This window comes from Bufo bufo, chromosome 6 (genome assembly GCF_905171765.1).
Source record: "Bufo bufo chromosome 6, aBufBuf1.1, whole genome shotgun sequence".
NCBI lineage: Eukaryota > Metazoa > Chordata > Amphibia > Anura > Bufonidae > Bufo > Bufo bufo.
Window position 1 is genome coordinate 268,827,067 of NC_053394.1, and position 10,235 is coordinate 268,837,301.

The window sequence follows — 10,235 nt, forward strand, 5'->3', positions numbered from 1 at the left end:
CATATGAGTAGACCAGTGCTGTACACCACACATGATAGTTCATGGCCCTGTTAGGTATTTTACATTGGAGCCCAGGTGCGTGAAGTTAGTCATCTAGATTTAGGAAGGTTTTCTAATAAAGACATGTTTCCGCTCAGTCAAACCATAAGTTATATGACTATAGATCTTGAAACTGGCACTGGTGTTACGAATAACAAGAAGAGATTTCATCCTCCTGATCTATCTCTGATATAGGCCTCTTTCCCACGGGCGTGTGCGCCCCGTTGCCGTATTGCAGACCGCATTTGTGGATCCGCAATACACGGGTGCCCTTCCGTGGGCATTCCTCATCACGGATGCGGACCCATTCACTTCAATGGGTCCGCAAATCCAGAGATGCGGAATGGTGCGGAATGGAAGCACGGAACAGAACCCTATGAAAGCACTACGGAGTGCTTCCGTGGGGTTTCGTCCCGTACTTCCGTTCCCCAAAAAGATAGAACATGTCCTATCATTTTGCGGAACGGCCGGATCGCGGAACCAATCAAGTGAATGGGTCCGCGATCCGCTGCGGCTGCCCCACGGACTGTGCTCCTGCATTGCGGCCCGCATTATGTGGGCTGCAGCACGACCATGGGGCACACACGCCCGTGGGAAAGAGGCCATAGTCTTTGTAGTTCTTATGTGACATATAGGCAGGTAAGGAATGGGAAATGAAATGCTGCAGTCAAGAATTTTTGTATATTTTAATTTATTTTTATTTTTAAGGGAAAAAGGGGAGGGAAGAAAAGGGGAAGGGAAGAGAATTTTTTATTTTTTGGGAAACATTTTTTTATTTTTATTTTTTCATGGAGGGGGAGTAGGGAGAGAAAGTGAAGGCAGAAATGGGGAAGGGAAGTTTTTTTTAAAGTTTTTTTGTTTTTGGGGAAGGGTTAAAATTTTCTTTTTTTTTTTTTTTCCTGGCAGTTGGCAGTACAGGATGGTGCTTGACGGTTCGCCTTCACACTGGCTCTTTTTCCAGAGGCTCTCTAGATTTCATTTTCCTCCAGAACATGCAGATGCTGAAAAAAGAAAATCTATCAGTTATTTGATATTTGCTACTTACATGTCAGCTCTGAGTGAAATGTGTGCACAGATCCTCCAATGTTTTTTCTTACATTAGCTGCTTATCAGTCCACTGACATTATAACATGTCTGGCCTTGTAATATGCGCCAAATTTATCATGAAGCGTTCAGTATTGTGATAAATCTGGAGCATCCAGTGACTGCCTGGACTAAGTTTACACTGTGTAATGTGTAATATTTATCTAAAATACTACGCCTGTTCCACAGAGTATCTTATAGATGCTACCTACCATATGCCAGTGATCAGCATGATGGTGACGGAGCCGGCCACAGATATTGCTATGAGGGAAGCATTGTTGTTCTGTAGCTCCTCTAGAAGTGGCGGCTCAGGCGCTGTGATGTCAAGCACATCAGGAAGTGTAGGGCGAGGATGGTATTTTTTTGTCGCCTGTTCCGATTCGCTGATAACTAAATGAAGAAAACAATTACATTAATAGTTAATTCCATGAAGAGAACGATAATGACATTGTAGTGTATCTTATACATGAAAGAACATGAAATATATGTCAGAATATCAGAATCGTCTGCATCATGGAGGCTCAGAAGCACTGTCAAAACCAAAAGTGGCTCCAAAATACAGAAATGGCTAAAATCTTTCCATTATAGGTTTTTTCCTTACAAATACTAATGTAAAATAGCCCCACATTATAGGTGACAATTCAGATTTTCAGAACTAGATCCTTTCTCACTAATTATCACCCACAAGTAGATATGAATCCCGTGTATCTAAGAATTACCACTCAGCATAGTGCCAGTAATAATATGTCCTTACCTGCCACGTTATAGGTGATCTTACTCACTGGCACCTCAGAGTCCAGGATGGTGGTACACGTGTACCGTCCGGAGTCCCCCATCTGTACGCCCTTGATCACTAGATAGGGCTCCCGGGTGATTTTGGGATTGTGTTCACGAGGCTATGGAAAAAAAATGGAGAATTATCAGAGCCTCAGATATCACAACTATTTATAATATAATATTTGTAATTTACATAGTCATATCATTAAGACAAAAATTTAGAAAATTGCTGATGATAATTTGCTGACATGACAGAAAGTCTGATTTTAGACCATATTGAGCAGCCTGGTGATGATATTGGGTGAAAGGACTTTCTGCTAAGTGTTTTTTGAGTAATGAAAGGAATACGTTTGGGAAGCGCTGCCTTAAGATTATGGTCGTATAACTCAAACTGAACAATCTCCCAATTTTACCCTGCATTGTACTTACCAGGGTGAACACGTTGTTATAGGTGTCCTCCAGCCTTGCGTACCATTCAAAAGTACAGTCCAGAATTAGTTCTTCATATTCTGGGATTTTTATATTTATCTCTAGAAAAACAGGAAAATGAAAGAAGATATTATAGAAGTAATTGTGTAGATATTCTGTCCTACATTTAGGGGTTGTCTCAATAACACGTCTCCTTCTATAAGACCTAATAGGAAATACGGCCATCATAGAGGAGACTGATAGTAACTGGTTATATTCTGCTATCTCCTCACCTCCACAGTTTACAGTCTCTGCCAGGTGAGACTTGTGATCTTTGCATGGAGAGCAGGACCGTCCAGTTTTCAGATCTGAGAAAAGAAGAAAGAAATGAAATGTGAGCCGAGCATTAAAGACACTTATAATATTAGAATAAATATGATAATCATGTGCTGGTATCTATCACCCCTCTGTCACCTGCACATGGACAGGATACTGTACAGGCTGCCACAAATCACCCTTCTAGCCTGCTTATGGACTGAATCATATTAATGTAAATATCCTCCTGCTTTGGGAAGTCTGGTGTATACCAGTGACTGGTATATTTAGTGTACGGTGAGGATTTGGGGTCCTATATATTTACTAATGTACTATATGAATGTAGATATAAGAATAGAAACTTCTACTTTACCGAAACATCTGTTGGAGGTGCACAGGCAGCTGCATCTCTCCAAGTAGTCTGAGAAAAGAGGAGACATCATATAATAGTCAGCGAGTGCTGTGTAAAGTGCCTATGTAGTGCTGCTCACCTCTGTATAATAGGCACAGTACCCACAGTTTACACACACTAGTGGAAAAGGTCCATTGGCATGCATTATATAGTGCAATTCGAGTTACTCTGGCTTATGATAAAAATCTTATACTGTACCTTGATTTTTTGGAGGGCCCCCGGCGCAGACAACCTTCTCCTCGGCGCAGGTCTGACAGTTGATGTAGGTTTGCACCATTAATCCTGGGGAAATGCACTTGTGTTATAACCGTCCAATCTTATAGATAATAATAATAATAATGACAAGAAGCTGAATATGGTATAAAATGTACTTACCACAGCTGTCTGCACCTGAGGAATGGAGAAGAAAGAAGACATTACTGACCGTTCTCATTGTCAGACTCAGAAACCTCTAATCTCTGGGTCTCCTTATTATTACATGATGTCAGTGCCTCTGTGTTCGTCACTTTGTTTTCTAGATTTCCATTGACAGAAATCTCTGAGCCGCCCCAGAACAGTCCGGGCCTCTATAGAACGCAGCAGCTCCTAGTGCAAACATTCCTGGCAGCCAATCAGGTGCTGGCTTTCATATGTCCAGTACAGGGTAGGAGATAACAGCAGTGATCTGATTGGTGGCTGTGGGAATCTCTAGTTTGGGTCTACATTACTATTACTACAAGAGGCCTGTGTGTGTAATACATTTATATGTCATATTATAGCAGGTGTTATATCTAGAAGAACTCACCTTGTTTATTTGGACACCTCCCTAAAAGTGAGAAATGAAGAAAAGCAGAATTACTAATAGAGAACAATAGAGAACAGAAATCCCCTGTATATGAGGGCTCTATCTATAACACTGCAATAATACAAAAGAAAACTGCACGCATAGCAATTCCCAGTATAGAACATTTTATTACAATCGCTCCCTCCTGTCACTAGGCTGTAGGGAAAGGAAAACAAGTTGAAAACATCCTCTCTGACAACCTACCAGACACGTAGAAGATAAGTACAATGGTAGACAGAAGAATATTCCACTTACGTTGGTTTGAGTCCTGGACGATAACCTTGAGCTTTTCTTTGAGTCGCTGGAAATGGAGTCCAATGATGTGAAGAAGCTGGATCTCTAAGATATATAAAGAGGAGAAGAATGAGAGTCCGATCTACTCATCTATCAGTCTGAGCCCCCAACACACTAATTCCTATTAATAAGAGAAGTAGAATTTCCACCTACGTATAAAATATTGTACTTACCCTTAAAATCTATATCCTGGATGACGTCCACAGATTTTTTATATTCAGACGCAATTTCGGATATAGCATATTTATCTGGAATGAAAATAATGGTACAATAATTATCTATCTATCTATAGATTATATGAAATTAAGATAATAGTAATAGTATAAGTACCCAGTATGCCGACTTCATCCTCAAGGTAGTTCAGGACTTTTTTCTCGGTGACTTTGGCAAACCGCTTGATGTTGACATAGGCTTCTATTGAGTCAATGTCATCGACTTGGCTTTTGATAAAGGTGTTGAATTCTTCCATAGCCATTTTCCCTCTGGAGTCGCATGGTATGCAACAGAGAGACTGTCCGATGAAGGCAGATGTTACGAGCAGTAGAAGCCACATGGTCTGGATAGAACCAGACATCTTTAGTAAAATCGCTTCCTGTAGCAAATAATCACTAAGGACGCAAGAGAGCAGAACTATGTCCCACTGAGAAGACAACAGCACTGCACAGATTACAGCATCAGGCGCCGGTTAAGAGACAATGTCTTTATGACATCATCAGAATATGCAAATGAGGCTCTGAAACAAGCAATTGGATTGGTGGAAAATGGGATTATGACATCATATGCAAATAATTCTCTGGAACGTGAGATGTTTGAGGGAGTAAATAAGAATGTTCACTTAAAAAACATTTTTTTTAAGCCACAACTAATACATATCATGACATTCTTTACAGAATATACATATCAGGCATGGGTAACAGAACATGTACCACCCGTATATTCCACTGTATGATGTTATCGGAATTTGAAAATGAGGCTCTGAAACACAAAAGTTATTGGATTGGTGGAAAATGTAATTGTGTCATCATTATATGAAATATGCAAGTTATGTTCTGCTAGTGTTGGGCAATATACCGGTATCCACAATATAATGCAGTATTAAAAAACGGTAATATGACGATATCATAGTTTCTTAAGTATCGTGGTATTTAATGACATCATAGGGGTGGCAGCTTCCATTATAGGTAGGTATGGAAGACCTATAATGAAAGCTGGTGGTTAAGGACTGACTCACGTGGTCTTCTCTTAATCTTGAGGCTGGCAAACGTCAGAACGTAGCTGTCTGTGTCACAGCGACATCACCTAGCATATGGGCGCCGCGGCTGACTTCACAGCAACTGCCAGTGCGGAGCTAGGCTGATGCTCTGCCTCACTCCTGTGTCCTGCTGCCAGGCTGCTGAGTGGGGCCATTATCTGTCAGTCAATGCCAGGGGCCTTCTAGCTGCTGCCCTCAGCTTCAGCCTGCCTCACTTGTCCACCCAGGCCCTCAGCTGCCCTGGACTGATGGTGGTACATGCTGCCCAAGTAATATACTGTATATTCAGGGGCGTAGCTAGAAATGACTGGGCCCCATAGCAAAAAACTAATTATGGGCCCCCTCCCGGATCTCCCACCCCCACATACCTCTCAAACCTCGCCGCCACATCCGCAGGTCCTCATGCACTTACGACGGTTACGTGTAGGACTGAGCACAGACAGTTGGTCACTGGCAACGCATTTGTGCCAGTGTAGGAAATGTATGACTCTAAATGTCTGTGTATTTAAGTAGGACTAGTCAGAACTGCCATCCAGACTGCGGGACCACTCCAGGGGTCAAGTCCTGAGAAAAAAGTGTGGGAACTCCCTCAAGATCCACTGCCACCCCTCCCCCCTCAGAAAATTCAGTGCAACTTAAAACATAAACAAAAACTGGAATTTGCACTATACTGTATGTCTGTTCAGACATAATTCGTCTCTTTCATATTATAAGCTCCCCTTATATAGAATTTACTTACAGTTCTGAAGACTCAGGGGTGCTGACAGGCTTGGCCTCACGGGTGCTGGCAGGCTTGGCCTCACGGGTGCTGGCAGGCTTGGCCTCAGGGGTGCTGGCAGGCTTGGCCTCAGGGGTGCTGGCTGGCTTGGCCTCAGGGGTGCTTTGCAGGCTTGGCCTGAGGGGTGCTGGCTGGCTTGGCCTGAAGGGTGCTGGCTGGCTTGGCCGGGCAGAAGGAGTGTGGGAGACTGTGAGGCCTTTTTTCTCCAAGCTGCTCCGGAAAAAAAATATTTTTAATTATACCTCAGGTCAGACCACCAATCAGACCCCCAATGTTAATCAGACCTCAGCTAACAGCCCCAATAAGATCCCCAATGCTAATAAGACTCCAATAAGACCTCAGATAACACCTCAGCTCAACCCCAATATGAATGACCCCCAATCAAACCTCAGATAAGAGCCCCATGCCTTATAACAGCCCCCAGTAGCCTTATAGCAGCCCCCAGTAGCCTCATAGCAGCCCCCAGTAGCCTCTCCATCAGCCCCCAGTGCCTCTGACCAGCCCCCAGTGCCTCTCGCCAGCCCCCAGTGCCTCTCGCCAGCCCCCAGTGCCTCTCCATTAGCCCCCAGTGCCTCTCACCAGCCCCCAGTGCCTCTCACCAGCCCCCAGTGCCTCTCAATCAGTCCCCAGTTCCTCTCAATCAGCTCCCAGTGCCTCTTAATCAGCTCCCAGTGCCTCTCACCAGCAGCCCCCAGTCAATGCCTCTCCATCAGCCTCCAGTGCCTCTCAATCAGCCCCCAGTGCACCCTCCCCGGTATTAAAATCATTGGTGGGCAGTGCACCCTCCCCGGTTTTAAAATCATTGGTGGGCAGTGCGCCCTCCCCCCCTCACCTGTATTAAAATCATTGGTGGGCAGTGCGCCCTCGCCGGTATTAAAATCATTGGTGGGCAGTGCGCCCCCTCCAGTATTATAATCACTGTTGGGCAGTGCAAGCCCTCCCCCCCAGCATTAAAATCATTAGTGGGCAGTGCGCCCTCCCCTCGGTAATAAAATCATTGGTGGGCAGTGCGCCCCCCCCCCAGTATTATAATCATTGGTAAGCAGTGCAAGCCCTCCCCCCAGTAATAAAATCATTGGTGGGCAGTGCGCCCCCCCCCCCAGTATTATAATCATTGGTGGGCAGTGCAAACCCTCCCCCCCAGTATTATAATCATTGTGGGCAGTGCGCCCTCCCCCAACCCCCCCCCCCCCAACATTGGTGGCAGCGACAGTTCCAATCGGAGTCCCAGCAGTGTAATGCTGGGGCTCCGATCGGTTACCATGGCAGCTAGGACGCTACTGAAGTCCTGGCTGCCATGGTCAGTTAGTCAGCAGAATACTTACTTGCGCGGTGGCCGCCGGGCGCTCCTTCTTCTTGTAACTTACAGGTCTGTGCGGCGCATTGCTTATGCTTATAGCAATGTGCCGCACAGAACTGTGATGAGTTACAAGAAGGAGGAGCGCCCGGCGGCGACAGCGCATGTAAGTATGCTGCAGAGTAACTGGCCATGGCAGCCAGGATTTCAGTAGCGTCCTGGCTGCCATTACACTGCTGGGACTCGGAACTGCCGCTGCAACCAATGATGGGGGGGGGATCGGGGAGGGGGTAAGGCCGCATCCTCAGCAGGCGGACCGGGCCCAGTGGCACTGCTATAGCGATGCTGCCCGCTGTTACATCTATCTCTCCTGGAGGGGGCCCCATGGGCCCCTCTGACTTAGGGGCCCGGTCGCAATTGCGACCCCTATAGCTACGCCACTGTGTTTATTATGTATATGTACTGCAATGTGATGTTCCAATATCTGCACTGTATACTCGTGCATCACATTACTAGTACATCACATAACATGTTACATGTTATATATTACACATATAAGGCCACTGCATTTGCAGATATTGATGAGCTATATTCATGATGGGTCATCAATATCAGATTGGTGGGGGTCTGAATCTGATTAGCTGATTCATGCAGCCACTGCTCCAGAAATTATACTGTGTACGGAGCACAGCACAGCTCTGTGTATGGTATAGCGGCCATGCATTTGCACTGAAGCTCAACTCCTATTTAAGGGAATGACAGCTGAATGTCATGGATGAGATTTGCAGATAGCTGGAACTTATAAATAAACGAGCGACTGGCTTGATCCCACACTAAGGAGCTATTAGGTGAGCCCTAAAAAAACCCTAACAGCTCTCCCTGACTGCTATGCACATACAAGGGTCTCGATGGTAGACGATTGCATGCCCACGTACCTAAGCCTGTGTGACACCTGAAAACCCTATAATAGTGAGGGAGTCAGGGTCACCTAGAATCAAGCCAGCAAGCAAACACAATAAAGTAAAGGACTTATCTGAGCAAACAGCAGACGAAGCCTCCAGCAGTGAACACCTAATCCAGGAAGTAGTATAAACCGCAAAGTGAGGCAGTATGGGAGGGAATATAAAGGAAGACGATTATGTCTAAATAAGTGACACCTGGCAGAAGGAAAGGAGATGAGAAAGTGAAACCAAAACAAAGAACATCATACAAGAGGTAGAGAAGAACGTCTGCCAGACCTTCTCACAGAAGTGGCGGTGACCCTCCCTCTACGGGTGGACTCCGGACACTCAGAGCACACCTTCTCAGGATGAGACCTGTGGAAAGCCCTAATGAGACGAGTGGCCTTAATGTCCGCCACTGGGACCCACATCCTCTCCTCAGGACCATAACCCTCCCAATGAACGAGGTACTGGAGAGAACCGCGGATAATGCGAGAATCCACAATCCTAGAGACCTGAAATTCAAGATTACCATCAACAATAATCGGAGGAGGAGGCAAAGAAGAGGGTACAGTGGGTTGGACATAAGGTTTTAATAGGGACTTGTGAAAAACATTATGGATCTTCCAAGTCTGAGGAAGTCGGAAGACAACGGGATTGATGACGGACAAGATCTTGTAAGGCCCAATAAACTTAGGACCCAACTTCCAGGAGGGAACCTTCAGTTTGATATTCTTTGTGGACAACCACACCAGATCACCCACATTCAGGTCCGGACCAGGCACACGTCTCTTATCCGCCACACGCTTATATCTCTCAGTCATCCTCTTCAGATTACCCTGAATCTTTTGCCAAATAATCGACAAAGACGAGGAAAATCTCTCCTCATCAGGTAAACCAGAAGACCCCTCTCCAGAGAATGTCCCAAACTGCGGATGAAACCCATATGCACCAAAAAATGGTGACTTATCAGAGGACTCCTGGCGATGGTTATTTAAAGCAAACTCAGCAAGGACAGGTGCACTCTGCGGTCTTACTAAACCCTCAAACTGATTTTAAAATTGAGAGATTAGCCAACATATCCTACGGTGTAGGACATGTCTGAGCCCGAGCACCGCGCCAAGGTTTCTCAAGTAGCTCGGGGACCTAACACTCACCTACCTGGGCCTATGTGGGCAATACCAGGAGCCAGTGGGCAAATTACAGGAGCATGAGTGACTCCTCCCTCCTCCCATTGCTAGCATGGTCACATGCTGGAGGTAACTGGTGAGTTGTTTGTGAGTTTGTGAGTCGGCCTCATGCTCCTGTAATTTGGCTAGGATATGTTGGCTAATCTCTCAATTTTAAAATCAGTTTGAGGGTTTAGTAAGACCACAGAGTGCACTTGTCTTTGCTATTATTTTGTTATATTGTTATATTGATTTTCTTGGACGCCCAACCAGTGCACTGAAATAGACAGTGCACTGTGTCAAAGAACGAGTGAGCAAACCAACACATGGGACGCCACGTGGGCCGCCAAACGAAAAGGAACTACACTACTTGACTTAGGGCTCATGCACACGACCGTTGTTTAGCGGTCCGTTTTTCCTGGATCCGTTGTTCCATATCTATTTTTTTTCTCTGATTTAAGTCCTCTTCTGTTTCGTTATTCCACAAAACATATCCGTATGGTTTCCTTATGCAATATGTTTTTTGCAGATCGGAAACAGTAAGGCCCCTTTCACACGGGCAAGAATTCAGCGCGGGTGCAATGCGTGAGGTGAACACATTGCACCCGCACTGAATCCGGACGAATTCACTTCAATGGGGCTGTTCA

General features: G+C 45.4%; 1 long non-coding RNA gene across 1 annotated transcript; it reads right to left on the minus strand.

The window, feature by feature from the left end:
- Positions 1-1,394: 1,394 nt before the first annotated feature.
- Positions 1,395-2,359, minus strand: LOC121003753. The gene is made up of 3 exons (XR_005779596.1): positions 2,329-2,359; positions 1,877-2,018; positions 1,395-1,512 (listed from the first exon to the last, which is right to left on the minus strand). It is a non-coding gene; the product is annotated as an uncharacterized LOC121003753 (long non-coding RNA).
- Between the last annotated feature and the right edge of the window lie 7,876 nt (positions 2,360-10,235).